This window comes from Gorilla gorilla, chromosome 5 (genome assembly GCF_029281585.2).
Source record: "Gorilla gorilla gorilla isolate KB3781 chromosome 5, NHGRI_mGorGor1-v2.1_pri, whole genome shotgun sequence".
NCBI classification, from domain to species: Eukaryota; Metazoa; Chordata; class Mammalia; order Primates; family Hominidae; genus Gorilla; species Gorilla gorilla.
The window spans coordinates 161,609,014-161,630,454 of NC_073229.2; the positions used below are offsets into that span (position 1 = coordinate 161,609,014).

The 21,441-nt window shown below is 41.0% G+C and overlaps 1 long non-coding RNA gene across 3 annotated transcripts; it reads left to right on the forward strand.

Moving 5' to 3' along the window:
• The first annotated feature begins 2,140 nt into the window (after positions 1–2,140).
• On the forward strand, positions 2,141–17,475 carry LOC109027237 (uncharacterized). 3 transcript variants are annotated; one of them, XR_008680952.2, is made up of 4 exons: positions 7,851–8,301; positions 12,243–12,526; positions 16,980–17,088; positions 17,370–17,475. It is a non-coding gene; the product is annotated as an uncharacterized lncRNA (long non-coding RNA). The 3 variants fall into 3 exon arrangements; XR_002006358.4 differs by lacking the exons at positions 7,851–8,301; positions 12,243–12,526 and adding an exon at positions 2,141–2,664; XR_008680950.2 differs by lacking the exon at positions 7,851–8,301 and having other exon boundaries at positions 11,540–12,526.
• The last annotated feature ends 3,966 nt before the right edge of the window (positions 17,476–21,441 follow it).

Sequence of the window (21,441 nt, forward strand, 5' to 3'; positions counted from 1 at the left end):
TATTATCTACTCATACTTGCGGAGGTAAAAGGTGAGAGAAATTCATGTGTTTAGACTTGGGGCTTTACTGAGTTGTCTCCTGTCCTAAGGATGATGATTGCTAAGGAATCGGATTCTAAAATGTATTTTGATATACTGTCCATGTTCAGATCGGTTTATAATCATATGAAACAAAACACTTATTATTAAACTCCGAGAAAACCTCTCTCAAATTGCATCTGACAACAAAAACTTTAACTTTTGGCACCCCAAATGTTAGTTTTTGCTTCTTCCATTGTTGGCCCTAGTGGTTTCTTCTGTAATATGTATACTGACTGTTTGCAGCCTGGCAACAGCTCCAAGGAGTGAGGGGGGCTAGAAAACTATAGCCCCTTGTTAGCTGCAGTCCAAACTTCAAAGGCTTTGAGAACACTGAGCAGACAGGTTTCAGCAGCCGATAAAGCAGCCAGGCAAACAAAAGGCAGCTCCCCTCTCACCGAGGTGTCTCCTGATCCAGGGTGATTTTCAGCCCACTTTTTTCTTTTATTTGTGATGAAACTTCTGGCAATGAGAGACTCATTCTGCCCACAGTTGTGTGCCCCCTTGATTCGGCATCAGAGGGAGAGATGGGCATTTATGGCACCATAAATCAAGGGATAAACCATACACGAGCAGCTGGCACATGTGCTAATAACTATAATTATTAATCATGTCAATTTCACACCCTTCAAATTTATGCTATGTGCTTTCTGTAGGAAAGCCATCCCTGGCGCCTTGAGCTGTTTATGGTATGAAAATATGATGTGCTGATGGTCTTTGATAATTGTCTTATGACAGTATTGATCTGCCTACAATTGGGTTTGTGGGGCATCGAAGCCCTGCAAAGTGGTTGTCCTTGTCTCCTGGTATACATCATTGTCACACATCCCCCATTGTTAGTGAGTGGCATGAATTACTTTCAGCATTTAGCCAAGTCTCTAGCTGCTAGGTCACCATTATTCTATCCTTATGTCACTGCGAGGACATTTACTTTGATGTTTCCTTTGTACCTCTTCGAAGGCAAAATCCTTTAACTTCAGGACGGGAGCCTGCAGCAGAGTTTCAGAAAGAAAAGACACTACAGTTTTGGGGTGGGCAGAGGCCAAAAAATATGGAAAAATGTGCTCCCTCAAAGAAGGGCCATTTTTTACTTGCCCTTGTCAAGGCTTGTCTATATCCAAAGAGGTGTGGCAAACGGGGAGCTGGAGATGCCAACCAATTGCCAAGTCTTGTGCTCATTCAGTAGCCCTTTCCAGAACACCCCAAAGTTGCTGCCACACACCAAATTATGCGAATTATTCTGCTTGTGGCACAGATGGTCAAGCTAAGAAATCAGACTGGCCAGGAGCAAGCAGTTAACCGTGGCCAAAGTGGCCTTTTTAACTCCAAGCGATTCATCCATTTGAAACCATAATGTCTCTTAAAGACAAACCTGTTCAAGACCAAAAGCAGAGCAGCACCTTGCTGGTTAATCTGCATGTTCATTTGACCTTGCAGCCAATCGTCTGGGAGAGGCCAGGAGAGAGCAGAGTGCATGGGACTCTGCCCACTTGTTGGGAACGCTGCATGGCCCTCACTGGGCAGTGTCAAAACCGCTCCTGCTGTCTCTACAGCTGCTCTGTTCCAATGACCCCCGGAAGGTTCTGGGGATTGTTAGAAGAGATTTCTATTAATCAACTACAAACCGACTGTTACAATTTCACACTTTTTTTCCCATCATTTCACACATTTAATGAATTTGGGTGTCTTTTTACATTCAAAACACTTACAATCAGGCCAAAAAAAAAAAAAAAAAAAAAACTCACCCCCCCCCCAAAAAAAAAAACAAACAAAAAAACCCTTCTTTAACACAATAGGCAGCAGCAAGACAGCAAACGCCACTTCAAGACTGAATTTCTGAAACTGGCCCTTTAGCTGAGAGTGGCCATCCTTGCTGGGGCGGGCGGTTTACCAGTTTACTAACATTGTTACCAGGCAGCAGCCCCGGCAGCATTTTACTAAATCCTCAACAAGAAAACTCTCAACTCGTCTGAAGTTTCAGTTTGTTTGTTGTTACTGGAGTTATATCAGGGAGTTCTTTTCTATGCCAGACTGGAGTTCAGATTTAAATCTCGCCCAACTCAAAAGCAAGCGCACAGGAAACACGAACCTCGCCGCCGTGAGAGCAGCCTGAGTGAGCCAGCACTCACCAAGGAAAGGGCTGCAGGTTCGCTTGAGAGTGAGGATAAGCCGAATTCTTCATGCTCCTCACTGAGACTTCCCCTCACTGAGACTTCACGCTCCTCACTGTCGGCTATCGGCCGACAGGAGATCTCACATCCAAGTCACAAAGACTCAGAACCTTCTTCAACAAGAAACGTCACTTACAACGTGTTTGCTTCTCCATCTCTAAGCTCAAAGTGCCCCGTTTCTCTACAGCAAATTAGACTTTTTGCCTATTTTGGTGCTGAGAAGCCCAAACTACCAACCAAAGCTTTGGTTTTCTCTAAGGGCTGTCGGCACAGACGAGAGGCCGGGATTGTTCTCTAGCAACCCCTGCTGGTTGACGATAAATGCCAGAAACTGACCCAGAGGCATGAGTTCATCCCCACGTTGGAGGGAAGTAAAAGATGTCAGGCTGAGGGAGAGCAGGTAGCACCTGAACAGGTAGGTGATTTCGTGTCAGTTCATCTTACATCAGCAAGAAAAGTAGGGTCGGATTTGATTTATATCAATATTTGGAGTGATGAAAATAATAGTCTATCAATTGGTGGAAATCTATACTGTATTCCATAGAAGTAATTAGATTTTATTATTGATGACAGCCTACTGAATAATTAAAGTTTGCTAATTTTCTCTCTCTTCATTTGTATATTCTTTCTGCTTTTAAACTTTGGCTTCTCTTCACATTATTACTTTGGTGGACTGTGGGCACTTTTGCCTTCGTGGGCCCCTTCCACCATAACGATAACAACATATTATTACATAATTTTAAATATGTCAACATTTTTTTCCTCTTTCAGATAAGGTGTAATAGATTGTTGTGGGCCCTTAAAATTATCGTGGGCGCCATGCCTTGGGGCCCAGTGGAGAAGGCGGCTCTGCTCTCTGAAATGTTCCCCTAAGGGGCCTGGAATACTTTTCTTCTTCAAGTTGCCTCTGAGTTTGAAGATGTTTTAGTGCTGCTTTACTCATTAGCTAAGATACTGGTCCTAACATATCTTTACATCTATTTTCTGATATACTGTGCCATATGTCTTTTAAACAAAACACCGCTTCCTGGCAAAGAAGCCACTGAGAGGCCAGTTGTTTGTTTGTGCACAGCTGGGTTTCGTCTTGCCTCTTGAAGACCTAGGCTTAATTTCCTGAGTGCATTTCACCATACCTGGAGACGTTTGGACAAAGCCGCAGACACAACTCGCACGCTCACACCCAGTGCCCATACATCACCAACTTACATTCATCTATTCATTTGTTCAGAAAAAAAAAAACCCACCTAGTTTATGTTTTTAAAATTTCCCCCAATTAAACTGCCACTTCTAGGGCTTAAGAAACAAACCCAGGAATTTAATTTCTTGGGAAATTTTTCCAGAGGCAAATCAAGAACACAGCCTGTCTAGTTCCCTGAGCCACTGACATTCTAGGAGGAGGGATGATAACGGTTGAAGGGGAAGCCTGTAAAGTGATTGTACTCCCAACAGCCTGGATGATTCAGCAAAAGCAGGCTAGGAGGCTGTGAGCGCAGAACTATTTTGCCCCTGGAAATGAGACATCCAAATTCAACAGGGACTTTTTTTTTTTTTTTTTGTTCTTTTGAGGATGGTTCTCCCTGACAAGAAATACCGGAGAAAAGCACAGCTCCCTTCAGCTGTCCCCTTCTGTGGGTTTTCCCATACGAAACTGTGCCCAGCCTGCCACCCTGCACTTTGTTATTATGACACGAAAAAATGAATTTCTAATGTGCTACCTCTACCAGCTGCAAGGAGCTTGTGGATCTTCAGTCACTAGGCTCCCCGAGAGGAATCAGTCTGAAGCACGGTGGAAGACCAGGACAAGGAAGAGCATCTCTAGGTTTAAAAAAAAAAAAATCTCTTTCCCTCTGATATTGGCATGAAGATGTTCTTAAGAACAAAGGTAAATTTACAAGCACATGTTGGACAGGAAGGGACAAGCACCAATGTCCCTTGCTGAGCACCTGCCTGTCACATAGATGATTTCATTAATTCTCACAATACTTTCAGAGAGTATTAGTTCCATGTTTATACACTAAGAAACTGAAGGGCAGAGGGAGACCCAAGTATCCTCCCCAAAACTACACAGTTAGTAAGTGGCTGAACTCCGGCTTTTCCCTCCCTGACACACTATTTAATAATGTATTGCATTGTAATAAGCAGAAATGAGTTGCTCTCTACCCTGTTGTATGATAGAAACAGCTCAGTCCATGCTCCTGACAGCATTTGGTGTTTTACTAACATCCACTGAGTCCATGTGTGTGGGTAGGCTCATTTTAGAAACATGCCTAGACCTTTCCAGAATTGGTGACCCATGGAAGTGAGCAGCTACTTAGAAGTCTGATATGAAGAGGAGAAAAAAAGGTCTTAGAGGGCACGTATTTCAACTCTTTTATTTTATCTCCAAGGAGACCTTAGTTCAGGCCTTCAACATTTCACATTTGAATGATTCTTAAGTGGTGATTCTGTCTCACTTTAGCTTCTTTTCACACTCAAGGAAAATCTCTTAAACTCAAATGGGATCATCTCATTCTACTCCTTTGTTTACTGAATAATTCTACCAGAGTTTTATCATCCATGGCAAATTGCTCTTTGCCCTAAAATCTGTTCTTCCCTTCATCCTGGACATACCCATTCCACCCCCAGCTAGAGACTACATTTCTCAGCCTCCTTTGTGGCTAGGTGGCCATTGACTAAATTCTCATCCACGGAATGGGACGATGTAATATGTACGCTTATTTAAAAAGAAATTGCTACTCTGACCTTCGTCTCTTTCTTCTTCCCATGAGCTAAAACGTGGATATGTCCGTGACCCAACTTCAACCAACCATGCAACGTCAATGACCCAGGGGATGCTGGAGCAACAGGAAGGAAGGAATTGATTGAACAATCACGTGGAGCAAAGCCACGTTGTTATTTAGGGCTACTACTTAAATCAGAGATCATCTCTGTCTTCTTTAAGCCACTCCAGTTTGGAGGCTTTTTGTTCTAACAGCTTAGTGTTTACCTAAACTAGTGCGACATCGCCCTTCTCATTAGCATTCCTGCCTCCCTTTCAATCTTATCAGTAGTCACATCTCCAAATGCTCCCTGTCCTCCAAATATAAATTATAAATCTTCCAATTCTGTAGTAAGACCACACATAAAAACACTTTCCTGCCTTTTTACAGATGGTGTTGGTAACTGCCTCCCTGCCATTCATTCTCCCTTCTCCTGGCAACAATATTTTGATACCCCTTGGAGGAACTTACCTCTCTCTCATTCTTTGCCATGTGATTAGAATGAGAATGAACCCCTTCCAGTTCTGGGGATAGTTCTTGACTGGCTGAAGCCATTGAAATAGCTTTTTCCTGTGGAGGCTCGGAAGACAATACTCCAAAGGACTGCATTTTGCCAAGTGAGTACTTTGTACTCAAGGAAATTGGAAGGGCCTCAGAAGCAGGAAATCCTCTCTGATCTTTCTCACCTCTTTTTTCCTTCCCCCATTTCTTCCCCAAAACAGGGCATAGAAACTAGAACTCCTCTCCCTCAAAGCAAGCCATAAAACCTAGAAATGTCACTCTCTGACCTTCTCCCTGAAGACCCTGACCCTCATGCGACAGGTATCCTGTCTATACCCAGAGGAAGAAATTGCTACATAGAGAGGTTGAGAAGAAGCTGGACAAACAGGCCTTGCTGGGTTTCCCTCTCATTTATTTACCATTAGATCACGCCTTTTTGGTCCAATCATATTTCTACATGGCTGTCCATTGTTCATCAAGCCTAAGTATGAAAATAGTTTTCCCTGGGTCTTTGAGTCTTTGTTTCTGAAGGCTGTCATCTCACATAAAAAAACTCTTGTCGGCCGGGCTCGGTGGCTCACGCTTGTAAACCCAGCACTTTGGGAGGCCAGGGCGGGCAGATCACGAGGTCAGGAGATCGAGACCATCTGATCACGAGGTCAGGAGATCGAGACCATCTGGTGAAACCCCGTCTCTACTAAAAATACAAAAAAATTAGCCGGGTGTGGAGGCGGGCACCTGTGGTCCCAGCTGCTCGGGAGACTGAGGCAGGAGAATGGCATGAACCGGGGAGGCAGAGCTTGCAGTGAGCCGAGATTGTGCCACTGCACTCCAGCCTTGGCAACAGAGTGAGACTCCGTCTCAAAAAAACCCGAAAAACTCTGTCAATTAAATTTGTTATTTTTTCTCTTGCTAACCTGTCTTTTATTAGAGGAGTGTCAACTATGACCTTATACTCCCCCATTAACTACAGTGATAAATTCAGAGATGTGTACATAACCCAGTTAGATCTCATGAGCAAAAATGAATCCTAAGACTTTTGCAACATTTTCCCTGGAGAGTGTTGGATGCAGATGTGAGTTCTGGAACTGTGATGGTCATTTTGTTACCACGAGAAGACCCTGCCTGAAGACGAAGGAATGTAGAACTGACAAAGACACAGAAAGATGGAGCCAGAATCCTAGTAAGATTGTTTGAATCTTAAGTCAAACTATATGTAAGACAAACCTACTCATATTTTGACTTCAACCAATTTGAGTTGGGGAGTCTGTCACCTTCATCATAAAGAATTCTAACATGCTTTGGAGATGATCTTCCCTTGGAGCAATTTGTTTTTAATACTCTTCCATGTCAGCAAAATTCCTATTCATTCTTCAAGTATTAGGCAATCTCTCACCTTTCATGTAAAACCTTGCATGATTCTGCCAACCTCATATCCCTCAGCCAGAGTTAGCTGCTTCTTTCAGTGATCTTAAAAAGCTTTGCATAGATTTTATCATTTTTGTTACATGTTGTAATAGTAGATCATGTATATTTTCAAATAGCTGAAAGAGAGACTTTTGAGTGTTCTCAACACAAAGAAATGATAAATGTTTGAGGTGGTGGATTTGCTAATTACCCAGATTTGATCATTACACGTTGTATACGTGTATCAGAATATCACACTGTACCCCATAATTATGTGCAATTATTATGTGTCAATTAAAAATAATAATTGTTAAAAAGAAGCTGGGCACGGTGGCTCATGCCTACAATCCCAGCACTTTGGGAGGCCAAGGCAGGCAGATCGCTTGAGGTCAGGAGTTCGAGAACAGCCTGGCCAACATGGTAAAACCCTGTCTTTACAAAAATACAAAAATTAGCTGAGTATGATGGTGCATGCCTGTGATCCCAGCTACTGGGGAGGCTGAGGCAGGAGAATTGCTTGAACCCAGGAGGTGGAGACTGTAGTGAGCTAAGATTGCGCCACTGACCTCCAGCCTGGGTGACAGAGTAAGACTCCATGTCAAAAAAAAAAAAAAAGAAAAAAAATTGTTAAAAAGAGTATATCTTCCTCAGAAGGCCTAATGACTGTGAGTAACTTGAGGTCAAAGAACACATTTATTTTTTGCCATAAATTTTAGCCTAGCAGAATGACTACAATATAAATATTCAACATCTAACACATTTGTTATTTTTTAGTAAAGCATGAAGGAAACAACAAAGTTTATTTCTACTCATACTAAGAAAACAATGACTTAAAATTAGATCACAATTAGAATTTGTTGCTTTGTGAGGTAGTGAGCTACCTATCGCTGGAGGTGATGAAGCACTGGTTGTGAGCCAGATCAAAACCCTGTCCTGGGGAGACAATTGGGTATGTCCAGGTGCAGTTGTTCAATGTGATTTAGTCCCTACCAGGAGGTCTGGTTGCCTGGGTTCAGAACAGCAGAGGAAAAATTAGACAAAAGACACATTCAGAAGTCAAGGTGCTCTGACAGTTCAGCAGAGATATGACCTAACTTCAACCAGCAGACAGGATCTGACCTAGGAAAGATGAAGACAAAAACCAGATCTCAAACAGATGTATTGTAGTTCAAGGTAGGGCAATCAGACCTGTAAGGAGACTGAGCAGGCCACTGAATTGGGCCCCCGAAAGAGAAGCCCAGACACGAGGACTGGACCCACCCAGGAACTGGGAGTAAAGCAATTTGGGGACAGATGGGTCCTAGGCCTCGCCTCTAGGAAACCTGGATTGCCCAGTCGGTGCTGAAGGTGTTTCAGATCTGCTTGGATCTATAATATTGGACCTGGTAAATATAACTTGATTCAGACTCCTTTGGACTCTGGAGTGAAGGCTATTGCATGTGCTGCAGTGTTGTTAAAGTGAACTAAATATGGCCTGAGAAGGACTCTGTACTTCTATAGTTGAGTTCTTGTGGAGGAACCGTAACCTAGCTTAATAGGCAAGATTGAAAACCTAATTTAGGAGTATGCCTCTGTAACAATAGCTGAGTGTTGGCCAATCCCAGCAGCCATACTTTAACCACTCATAGGCTGCTGAGTGTTCAAATAAGGCAAACGAGGAGCTGTAACTAATCCCACTGTTTCTGTACCTCACTGCTGATTTCCTTACGTCATTTTACTTTTTTTGTCTATAAATTTGTTGTGCCCACAAGGTTCCCCTGGAGTCTCTCTGAATCTGCTTTGATTCTAGAGGCTGCCTGATTTGCAAATAATTTCTTCTTCTTTTTTTGCTCAATTATACTCCTTCAAATTTAACTTGTCTGAAGTTTTTTTTTAAACAATGTCTTTCAAGACTAGCTTGAAAAATAAGATGGGCCTCCTTCCACATGGGAGTTATGAGGGTAGATACCATTTTATGGAACTTTGTTAAGACCAAGGAAGAAGAAATGAAAGCAGAGATAGAAAAGAACTATCCTGCTGGAGAAATATAAAACTTTCCTAAAAATCAATTAGTAGGGACATTTGGCAATCAACTGAGTACACTTTATGGTGTTTGGGTCCATCTCGATACTGGCAATGATTTTAAATTTACTAGTCTCCATCCAGGGACTAAGTTTTGATATGCCATGACCAAAGTGTTCATACATAAAATTAAAATCAATATGCAGATTTCTTACTTCTGCCTTTCCTTCAGTGTTGGGCTAGCAGTGTTTGTATTGCAATGACCCCTCTATGGAATAGAAGAGTAAATTAGACTCCATTAAAATTTGGCTAACACACAATTCAAATATGTCTAGGATTTTTTGTTGTCTTGTAATAATCTCTCATATAAATTCTTACACTCCTCTCTCTGTAAGACTGGACAATCATTTCTCCATTAGAATATAAACTCCATGAGGGCAGAGATTTGTTCACTGATTATTGTGAGAACATAGAGCCTGTACCTAGCATGTAGCACTTCCTCAAAAGATATTTGCTGATGGAAACTAAATGTTGGCAATTGGGAAGTGGGGAGGCTTTCTTTTATTCCATTTTCTTGTATTTTCTTCTTTCGTTGTCTTCCTGTTTGTTAAGGCCGTACTAGGTACATGAGATATTTTTAAAGACCTACTCTGACTTCAAAATTACATAGATAATTTTTCATTAATTTTTAAAAAGTGAAACACCTGCTATAAGCCATATGTCATGCCAGGGACTGCAGGAACTACAAGTATGAAAAAGACTAGGACCTTGTCTTTTGTTTACAATTCAATGAAAGAGATAAAAATATACATAAGTTACTGTAATGTGAGGTGTTATGAGTTATGTGATTGGAAAAGAAGCTTATAATCTATATTGTGATCTGGGAGATGGTTATAGTGATGTGTACATGTGCAAAAAGTCATAGCACTGTACACTTGAGATTATAAACTTTATTTTATATTGAGGTATAATTGATAAACCTCAACTTAAAAAAAGAGGCACTAATTAGGGGTTCAGAGGAAGAGTCAGTTTATGACAAAGAGAAAGCCTTAACTCATTAGTACCTTGTCTAATTAGGCAGCCATGATTTAGTCTAGACTTGCTTAATATGAAACTCTAACACTACAGTAAACATTATAGTTTGCCATGCATGAAAGTGCCTACTGTTCTTGCCTAAACTGCCCAACATTTGATTTTAAGTGATGATCCACTATAATTTTAGGTAAATACAGAGCGAATCTTCCCGTTGACTTGCCTGACTCTGACCAGTTGTCACAGAGGCGAGTAAAATCACAAATATGTTTAATAATTCTGAAGGTGGAGACCTTCCTAGAACCTACAGGTCTTAGCAAAAAGAGCCTCCCCAGTAGCTAATACCTTGAAAGCTTTGACATATCCCCCACCTGGGACTGATGGCCAGCTGTCAGGCCTGAGTGACTGACTGCCCATTGGCTGGGTCCCTGCAGGTGGTGGTGACATTGATGGAGGATGATGGATGACTCTGACATAGCCCCACCCCACCCACTTACCCATATGCATGACAGAAGGGCTCCCAGCCTGCATGCCCTGGCTGACAATACCTCCAAGTAGGCATGTAGATGTGTAAAAACAATGCATTCAGAGCCAGCTACAAATACGGAGGCATTTAATGAGTTGCTAATGTGAAAATAATTTTCTTTTCTGACTTTTGAATTGTTGGAATAAAGACACGTAGAGGGAAGCCATACAACTGGTAATGATTCTGCTGAAAAGAGAAAATAGCTTTCAGAAAATGCACAACAGTTGCCGTCAGAGGTTGATAGGAGTTTACTGAGGCATCATTCCTTTATTTCTCTACTTTCTCTTCTCACCCCAGCCCACCTTGTTTTGAGCATGTGTGTTTTCACTATCTCCTCTTTATTCCTTTTATGTGAGCTGAATTCTCTTTGCCTCTTTCGTGCATTTTTTCTCTCCCTTCCCTCCTCCATTATTCTTTGCTCCCCTTGCTTCTCCTCTCCTTTTGTCTCCTCTACTCCTCTCTCCCTGTTTCTTAATCCTTATTTCTTAATCTCACATGAGTTTTTTTTCCTTTTTTTATTATTTTGTTATCGTTTTTGTAAGGATTTCAGGGGAAGTGTGTATCTGGAAATAAAAATCAGAAAATTTGGAGAATAAAAGAACAAGGAAAATTAAGGAAGGATTTTTTTCAACCTTAAAAGCCACCTTGAGAAATGAGAGGAGAGAGGATTGGCTACTCGGTATTGTGCTTTCTGCTGTCTACCTAGGAGACTTGAGGAAGAAGCCCCTTCCCATTCATCAGTCACTTGAATGACATGAAAGACAGGGTGTTTCTTGCACTAACACCCATGTGTTCAAATGGAAAACCTCATGTAACAGGAAGCCTCGCTAGCAAAAGACTAATTTTCTGTGAAGTTCTGGCTAAACTAAGGAAAAGTCCGATTAAGAAAGCACTTCTAAAGAAATAAGCCTTTATTACTTTCAAATATACACAGTAAAAGAACTAGAGACTTCTCTACTGGGAGCTTCTAAGAAACTACTTTTATTGGCTGGGGGGTAATATGTTAGCAATAGATGAAATCTGATTGTGACATATCAATTGTATGTAAATTAGCATTTCTGCTAAGATTGTTTGAGAACAGTTTACTTTCATAATTAACTGAAAAATGCTTCTTTCAATTTTGCTGACACTAGTAATGCATTTGGCAAACTTTCCCTTCAGAGAAGTGTCAGGTTAAGCTTTATCCCAGGTACTGTTTCAAACAAACATAAACTCTAATTTTGTGAGGCCCATATTAATAAGTCTTTTTTAACTTTTTTTTTTTTTTTGAGACAAGGTCTCACTGTCTCCCCCAGGCTGGAGTGCAGGGGTACAATCACGGTTCCACTGCAGGCTTGACATCCCAGGCTCCAGTGATCTTCCCACCTCAGCCTCTTGCATATCTGGGACCACACCCACAATGCCCAGCTAATTTTTTTTTAAAAAGTTTTTTGTAGAAACAGGTTTTACCATGTTGCCCAGGCTGGTCTCAAACTCCTGGGCTCAAGCGATCCTCCCACCTAGGCCTCTCAAAATGTTGAGATTACAGGTGTGAGCCACTGCACCCAGCCAGGCTTTACAATTTTTAAATAACTTTCAGTACAAATACTTGTGAACCAGAAACATTGGTTGAAAATATCTGTAACTTCTTTCTCAGCTCTAAATTACTGAGAAGCAAATGGAACCACATGTTACAAATATTTCACAAGAACCAGTACCATACCTTTAAACATCTTGATTATGATCTACTTGACAGTCATATTTGAGTTGTTGCTCTGTATAACATAGGAGTTGGGCTACACCTTCAGAATAACTGGCAAAGCACCACCAACTGGCTGTGTCCTGAGAGGCTACCCAGCAACCTGGCTTTTTGTCTGAGTATCAGACGCCCACTCTTCATTGGACCATAGAGGTTTTTCTCCCTAGTCCTCACCTCCAGCTCACTCCGCCAAGTTATTAGGAGTCTCTGAAAGAAACACGGAACACCCAGAGCAGAAAGCCAATTGTCTAATTGGGCCATCAGATAGGGAAGAAATGACAACTTCAACAAGATTTCTTGTGATCTTTGAGAGGTAATTTTAAACCCTTTCCTGTTGGTTGTAGGAGAGAAAAAGTAACTTGTTTTCCTTACTCATTGCAAGGTTCATGGCTGACACTGCTATAGCAAAAGTCAACAAGAGAAAAGCATAACCAAATTTAATTCATATAAGTTTTATGTGATACGGAGCCTTTAGAAATGAAGACCCAAAGATCCAGGGAAAACTATTTTTACGAACAATCTTTCAGAAGTGTGATTGGAGGACAAAGGGGTATGATTTAATGGTAATAAACGTGGGGGAACTTAGCAAGGCCTGTTTGTTCAGATTCTTCTTGACCTCCAGGACTGCTCTGGATGGAGGGTCTTATGACCTACTTTCAGGGGAGTAGGCCAGAGAATTTTTTTGTGACCTTCTTCAGGGGAGGAAGGTGGAATAAGCTCGGAGATAAAGAAAGAGGGTCAGAGAGTGCTCTTCTGCTTTTGTGGTTTTCTTGATTTCTTTCAGCTGTAAATACTCAGTATGCCCAGGTGTCATTGTAGAAGATGAGACTGGAAGGCACAGAAAGAATGTGGCATGAGTAAGAAGGAGGAACTCAAGGCTTTTCTTATTTTACAACCTGAAGAAAAGGACCCATAGAAATAATCCTTTATTTCGCTGGTTGTTTGTTGCTGAGGGTCTCCCTGGCTTGGCCCACCTAGATCTACAGCATATAGAGACCCTTGGTGCAATCCAAGAGGAGGGGAGAAATGCCAATTGCTGTATCAGCATAAATGCGCAAACTCAGAAAGCTACAGGCAGCAAGCCATGGGTTCAAATCTGAGCTCTACCAGTTACTTTCTATGTGACCTCAGACAAGTTACTTAGCTTCCAAACTGTTTCCCTGCCTCCTGTATTGCACCCCTTTTAATGCAGCCAAGGCAGGACAGAACGTGCGAGGGAAAGAGCTTGAGAGAACACCATGAGGAAGATATCTTCATGGGGTTGGCATGGCTGGAGCTGAGGATGTATGTAGGGATGCGAAGCTAATGAGAAATCCAAAAATCAAGGGCAGGAGAGAGACCAGAATCAAGGCCATTTTGGAGGTTACAGTAATACCCTACAAATGAGATGAAGAGAAACTGAACTTGGATAGTGGCTGTGAGAAGGGAAAGGACTCTACCTTTAGGAGACAGACTCAGTGAAGGGCAGTACAAGGTGACTTCCAAGTTTAGGTCTAGATAAATGGGGGGGTGGTGTGGGGTGATGGCTTTCATGTAAGTAGGACCGTAAGTGAAATTGGGAGCGCTTGAAGGGAAAAGATGGGTTTAGTTTTCCTAATAAGCTAAATTTGTAGTGCTAAATATCCATGGAGAAGTCAGGAAGGCCGGTAGAAATGAGAATTTGTTTCATCATTTTTCTTTTTTTTTTTTTTTGTTTGAGACAGGGTCTTCTTCTGTCAACCAGGCTGGAGTGCAGTAGTGCAATGGTGTGATCTCAGCTCACTGCAACCTCAAGCATCTGAGGCTCCAGCAATCCTCACACCCCAGTCCCTGAGTAGCTGGGACTATAGACACATGTCACCATGCCTGGCCAATTTATACACACACACACACACACACACACACACACACACACACACATATGTATATATATATATATTTGGTAGAGACAGGGTTTCACCATGTTGCCTAGGCCGGTCCTTTTTTCCATTTGTATCACGTAATGTGTTAAAAATATACAATCTTCTTAAAGTTGAGGGTAATTAGGATAGATAAAATAAATATTTAATTAAGAGAGTCCTCAGTATACCAATGCTGAATATAACTGATTCAAGAAAAAAATTTAATTCTGGGAAGTATGCTTATAGATAGTAAATTGAATTTTATGTGTACATGTGTGATAGACACATCCAGATTCACACACACACACACACACACACACACACACACAGAAACTGTTTCCCTATTCATTAACAGAGCAGAAGGAAACCATGGCATTGAGGAAGGAGTAGATGATCACACCCAGCCTCCTGGCTTGATTAATAAGCGACAGAATCATGTTCCTGTTTTGAGGAAGCTTTCCTATCATGGCTGTCGTCTCTGGAGAGCTCCAGCCTACAAAGCGATAACATCTGGTACCCATTATTTCCCCAGATCTGTTGTGATTAGTCCATATGATAAGCCTGGCCAATTGCTGTGGGCAAGGTATTGCTACATTCCCCCCATCAGGGTACTGGAGCTGTCACTTCTGGTTTGTGGCCCCTGCTAATTTGCCACCAAAATTTCCAATATCTGCTAGAATTCCACAAGGAAATCTCAGTGCCTTGGAGGGGCAATAGGCTGTGTGGCTGTAGACAGAAGGCCAGCGCTAATAATAAAGAGGCGAGGTTTATCAATTAACTCAAGCAGCACTGTGTGGACAGTGACCAGCGGTCCACTCCCACTTCTGTTGTGTCAGGTTGATGAAATGGTCCAGGAAAACTTCAGATTTGCCGATGACAGAAACAGTGAAGCATCTGAAAGTTAGAAGAAAAAAATGGTTTAGAAACTCTTTACTATTTGACCAAAGTGAATTTTCTGGCCTTCCAGATGCCTTTTCCTTCTCCCTTCCTCCCCCTCCCTCTCACACTATGATACATGAGGATAATAGTTGGAACCTATCCAGGTGGCAGAATGGCTTGTCATTTCAGATGGTAGAAAAAGATTCAAGCCCCTAGAAAGGGCAGTTGCACTATCTGATAGGACTCATTAATATTGGAGCTGGATATTATGTTTTATGTTCCTTTAAAAACTGACCTAGAGCGTACTTTTATGAGAGTTCTTCAGATTTACTTGGAACAACCAATACACTGACGGCAAAAAGTAAAAAAAAAAAAAAAAAAATTGCAGCCAATCAGTTATAATTTTTAAGAACTGACATTCACTGAATATGTTTTTTACTGAAATTAATGTGCATTTTGTCACTAAATAATTTCTGAAGATGAAATGTGGGACATTTTACCAAATTGATATTTGAAAGGTTAGAGAGCAAATTAATGCTTTCTGTATGTTTTTTGTGATTTTAATAAACATTTAAAATTATTTGGTTCAAAAACAGTCTTAGAAACATATACTTGTTTTGATACTTTGGAAAATAATTTCAGCAGATAATTCAGAACTTAAAATATATGATAATTTATCACTTATTCAATTGAACCTATAATTTCTTACTAATCACATGTCAAGTGTTATGACTAAAAGTTGTCATAAATAAGTTGCCACTTAAATCTGCATAAAGGAAGTAAAATTAACTATTAACTACATGAGAAGTTACTATGTGAGAAGAAGATCGTGTGATGGATGCCTGAATTTCTCCTCTGTTATCTAGATGTTTTGCTGTTGTGCAAACATGGGCCTGAGATCCAGAATGGAGAAAGGTTATTTTGTGACTAAAGTCAAAGATGTTAGAAGCAACAGATAGCCAGATAGCCAAAATCCAGATGCTGAATTTTGTAAGCAAACATCAGATTTGTACAGCCAGAATCATTCCAGCAAATGTAAATATGGGTGAAACAAAATAGCGGTGGAAAGATAGAAGGAATGGTTTGTCCTGAACTATCAAGTAATTTTGTCTAACTTTTTTTCTATTAACAGAAAAAAAAAATGGAAATGTTGATTTAAGGCAAAAATGCAAACAGTATTCCAATCTTACTCTGCCTGAGTCAAAATAGCCTTTTTACTTTTTCTTCTTTATATTAATCCCATTTTAATCTTGCTCCTGCTGCCCAGAGAACCTTTAACCATGGAATGCTGGTCTGGCTTTAGTAGGCATTCATTCCCCTAGTTCCACTTCCAGCTGAGCTCTGCTTCTCCCCTCCCAGTCTCTGGCCTGTCTCCAGGGCTCAGAGATCCCTTCTCATACAAGGACCATGTTTACCTGGTGAGGACAACCAAGCTAGTGATGAAGCTGTTATTCTCTGAAGTGTGGTACCTAATAATTTAGGCTCCAGCTGGATTTGGAAAAGCCTGAATGCTATCAATTAGTTGTGTGCAAGCAGCATTCCCTCAGTAATGAGCTCTTCGTCACTTCACTTTGAACGCTGGTGTCTTAACCAAGAGGTCTCCTATAGGCAAGTCACTGAAGAAAACAGAATGAAAAATCTGTCATTAATGAATTTGCCCCCCAGGTAGATCTAAGAAGACAGACTGTGGCTCCATCTAGGTCAAAGCTGAAGTCCAGTGAGTATGCAACCCTGGGCCATGACTTTGGATAATGGAAGCCCAAAAGTCTTCCCTCAATCATTAGCCTCCTTCAATTGTTTTTGAATTACATATTAATTAATCATTTCCTTCAAAGAGAAACTATCTGGGAAAAAAAGAGTTTGCTAATGACAGGGTTAAATCAAAGTGTAAAATTGATCTATAGAACTATATAAATGATATCAGTAATAATGTAATGAAAATGCTTCATTTTATGTCCTTTATGTTTTTCTAAAGTTGATAACTACTGCTTCAATATTGCATTTCAGATTTTCTATGCAGGTACAGTCACATTTATGTCTTTTAATAATAGAGTTCATCCATCATACAACATTGATGATCCCTGCAGAAGTTAAAAGTCTAGGAATCAGAAATTTGGTAAGTTTTTATAATCAAAAAACAAAGTCTAATAAGGGTCAAACCTCCAAAAGTAAAAGGCTATGTTAATTTCTTAGAGATGAATGAATTCCCTGTGGATGTTATCAGTAGTTAAGTTTTTGGCTTTGCAAAATCTCTTTCCTTTTCTTTAATATTTTCCTTTTATTACCCATAGTTTTCCCTTAGAACAATTAATTTAGTAAATTTAAACAGAGTAAAAAATTTAAAAACCTACAAGTTGTTTTCATAATGACTCCAAATAATATCTCCCATTTTTCCAGTGAATGTGTTTTGCCTCTTCAATTGCCTCTACTGATCAAGAAAGCAAAGACCCCCTAAACTTCAGGACAAAAAGTGAAGAATAAATTTGATTTGTGTTAGTGCCAATACAGTTTTGAGTATGTGTGTAGCTTTGATGTGATTAAAAACATGGTCATTCTTCTGGTTTAAAATATTGAAAATTAATAAATAGACTACTTACAACAATTTTTTAAAATCATGAGCATTTGGGTGTGTTAAAGTACTTATTCAACTTTGCTAAATGTCTTCATCCCTAACTGAAAGTAGAATTACTCCTGCTTTTGCATTTAATGCATAATAACATAGGGTAAAATCTCCTGGGGTAGAGAGGCAGGCATAGTCTTCAAGTCTAAGCACAAACCCAGAAGTTCCACTTGACTAGGCTTACAGAGGAGCCCTCTCCTCTGTGAGAGGTCAGACCCTCTCCATTGACACTAATGGACCGTTTTATGCAAAACTGTTCATTTTCCGGAAGGGACCATGTTTGACTGGTGGAGTGATTCACAAAAATCACTTCATTAAACGAATACTCTTCATGCATGGCCTTACTCCCTTTAGTGGGACAGAAACTGTGAGCCATGCATGGGTACCCAAGAAAGGGAAAGCTCATCTCCACAGTGTGAATCCAACCCCGAGTTCCAGTCCGTGTTCAGACAATGACATCCCGTCGCTGGCACTCAGGCTAATGCAAACCTTGCAACTCCATTTGTCCCTGGAATGCCTAATTCCATGCAACTGAGCACTACACACAACATTAGGGGATCCAAATCCACAGGAAAGCCCCCCAGAAACCCAAGTCCCCACACCAACGCTAGGTTTCTTTTCCCCTAGTTCTCCATGGAGCAGCAAATGGTGCTGTTCATGACAGGTGTGGCCAATGGAGCTTCAAGTTTTCCTTCTCTGACCAGGCCCATGAGAGCTCTGTTCCCTGTGAACCTACGAAACCAACACAAGCTGCATGTGCTGTCTCCTCTTGAAAGAGCACTTGCTCCCAGGGATTGTCTCACAGTCTCCAACAGCAGAAGTCCAAAGACATGACAATATCAGAGAGGAAGGTGCTGTCATTTGCAAAAGGAGAAGGAATAGGGCCTACTGAGGTTTGGAAGGCAGAAAGGAAGCAAAAGGCTGAGATATTGGTGAGACCATGGTGAAAATGCCAAAAGATTCTGGTACAATGTCTGTAAACCTTTTGAAGCTTCAGCAGCCTACGTTGTTCTTCCGAAGTTGCCTTGCTTGGTCTGTCAATGCACCTAGCTGCAAATGCCACCACTTTGCATCCATCTGAAGGGTGATTCTGCTTCTCTCATCAGGACGTCTCTCTGTCTCTCTCTTATTACTTCTTGACTTCTGCGTTGGATGTGGTAATAGCAGATTTCATTTAATGTTTGGAGTCTATACCCTTCAACCTTTCAAAATACTAAAAAGTGAGCTCGTTGCCTTTAAGATTGCAGTGACCAGCAGGCTGTGAAAGGTCGGTTTTGCTGTAATTTGCACAACCCAGGACTGCTCAGAGCTCAGCTGCACCAGGCTAATTTCCATAAGCATCATGTGGTGTTACAGAAACCACATTTTGCCAAGCTGTCAACTATACAGGCTTCTCTTTGCTAAACAGACTCCCATTAAAACTGTCTGCACAATTTGTCAGTTAAATGAGGTACAAGAGGGACGCTCTATTTGCCCCTAATTAGCTGCACAGACTACCTTTGTCTGTTTGATTAAGCATTCACATTATCAATTTTGTTTAATCTGATTCATTTCACAAACCTCCCCTGGGACTCAGCCCATACGGTTAACTAATCTCTGATATCATCTCTCATATCAGGCAGCTATCATCTCCCCCAGAACACATTCTACCCACAGGCATCATGCTCGTCAAGCTCAGCAGAGGGGAGTTGGTCTGGTGAGGGGCAGAAGTGGAGCCCAGGAACTGAAGCTGAACCCTGACATGCTTGACTTAAAGCAGAGAGCAGATTCTTCCTTGGTGCCATCTGTCCGCCGTCATCCATCCATTCGTTTATTCATATTCACTCATTCACTCATTCCGGCAGTATACATATTGTCTGCCTACTATGCACCAGGGGCTGTGGTGCGAGGTAGGAGGGATACAAAGTGTACAAGACAAGGTTCCTGCTCTTGGATTGCTTATTATCTCAGCCCTGGAGAGTACTATGGAAACCGCCAACTAGGGTGCAAAGCACACTCCTTCCCTGAGGCCAGTTTACTTAATATCTGTCACACGTGGCCTATTTGCTGGGCTACCAAACAACTCGCTGAAGACAGCTTTTAGATAAAGGCATTAAAGCAAGTGGTCATGGCTTCATGAAATAATCTCCCCTCCCACTCCCAACTTGGAAAATGACTGGCAATGGGAAGGAGGAGTTTTAGGAATTGGAATTAACAAATTACTTGATCTTTCACAGTTCTGAAATTTCAATGCATCTCATGCATGATTGAAGCTATTCCTTAATTAAATCAAACTAGTTGTATTCAACCTGATATCTTCAGTATATTGACAGAGAGACTATTAAACAGTAGTAGAGCACAAATAAAAATGTTGAGAGAAAAAGTAATTCATTTAATTTAGATGAAAGTATAAAACTAATCTGAAAATGGGAGTAGATGAAAAATACACAGGCATTCTTGGCTCATGAAATACTTGTGTTTGTAAAAATCAATATCAAAACCTTATGCTGATTAGATTGCAATCTCAGAAACATATTCTCCATGGGTATTAGGGCAAATACAGACTGATGAGACCCGAATAAAAGCAACATGTGAAGAAAAAACCCAAGGGTTTTAGGACAACATGAATCCACAGAGCAATGAGGTTGTCAAAAGAGTCAACGTGTGTTTAGATTACATCCATAGAGTCAGGCAGAGTCCTGCTCCAATTTCCACAAGTCAGGATGTTGTTCTAGGGATCATGCTAGAAGGTTCTTGGGTCCTGGCAGGTGATAAACACTTGGAAATGAATATTGGAACTTCAGCGTTGGAATTGGAGGGCCCTAGAAGTTATCCAGTGCCATCCTCTACTTTTTCTGGGAATCTCCTGGATGACATTCCTAGGTAAGGGAATTGTCAGATTCTGTATAGGTGCCTTCACGAATGGTTCCACTGTTCTGCTGAGTTGCCCCCTCCAGTCTGTCAGTGCTGGCAACTGAAAATGTAGTTATTACGCTGAGCTGAAATCTGCCCATGTAAAACTCCATTCGCTGACTCCAGTGAGTGGATCCCTGCAGTAAGTTTGATCCCGTCTTAATAATTTTGAAGACACCTTTAGTGCTCAACCTCAGCTTTCCTTCACCAAGCACAGCACCCTCGATTCTTTCAGCATTTCTTCATGTCAGGGTTTCCAGTCCTCCCACCCTCCCTTCTCCCTTTCTTCCAAATATTCTTTCATTGGTTACCCTTCCTCTCAGAGTGTGATCCCTGGAACAAATTCCTCACATGTGGAAATTAAAGCAGGACTCTACATAACTCTATGGATGTAATCTAAGCACATGTGGACTCTTTCAACAGCAACCTCATTGCTCTGTGGATTCATGTTGTCCTAAAACCCTTGAGTACTTATTTTTTTACATGTTGCTTTTATTCAGTTCTCATCATTCTGGATTAGATCTAATACTCAACTTTATGTTAATCCCTATTATGTATTATCTTATTGACATCAGTTCATCATTTTAGTTTGTGGGTTGAAATCTGATTCTGCCATTTCGATTTTTGTGTTGTCTCCCAGTTCGACAGGGATGGCATGACTGTCTTTATCCAAGTCATTGATCAAAATGTTAAAAGAGAGAAGAATAAAAATGGGTAACCAGAAGTCACTGAGTTTTCTAGAATGAAAAAAAAAAACTAGTACCAACACGTGTTGGGCAATTATTGATACCAGAGACTACAGTGAATGAATGCTTTATATGTCTTCTCCCAATTAGTACTCACAAAACTCTTATTCAGTATCATTAACACCAGATTATAGATGAGACAACTGAGGATAGGAGCCTAAGAAAATAACTGCCCGAAACAAGGTAGTTAATAATTATTTGGAGTTAGAAT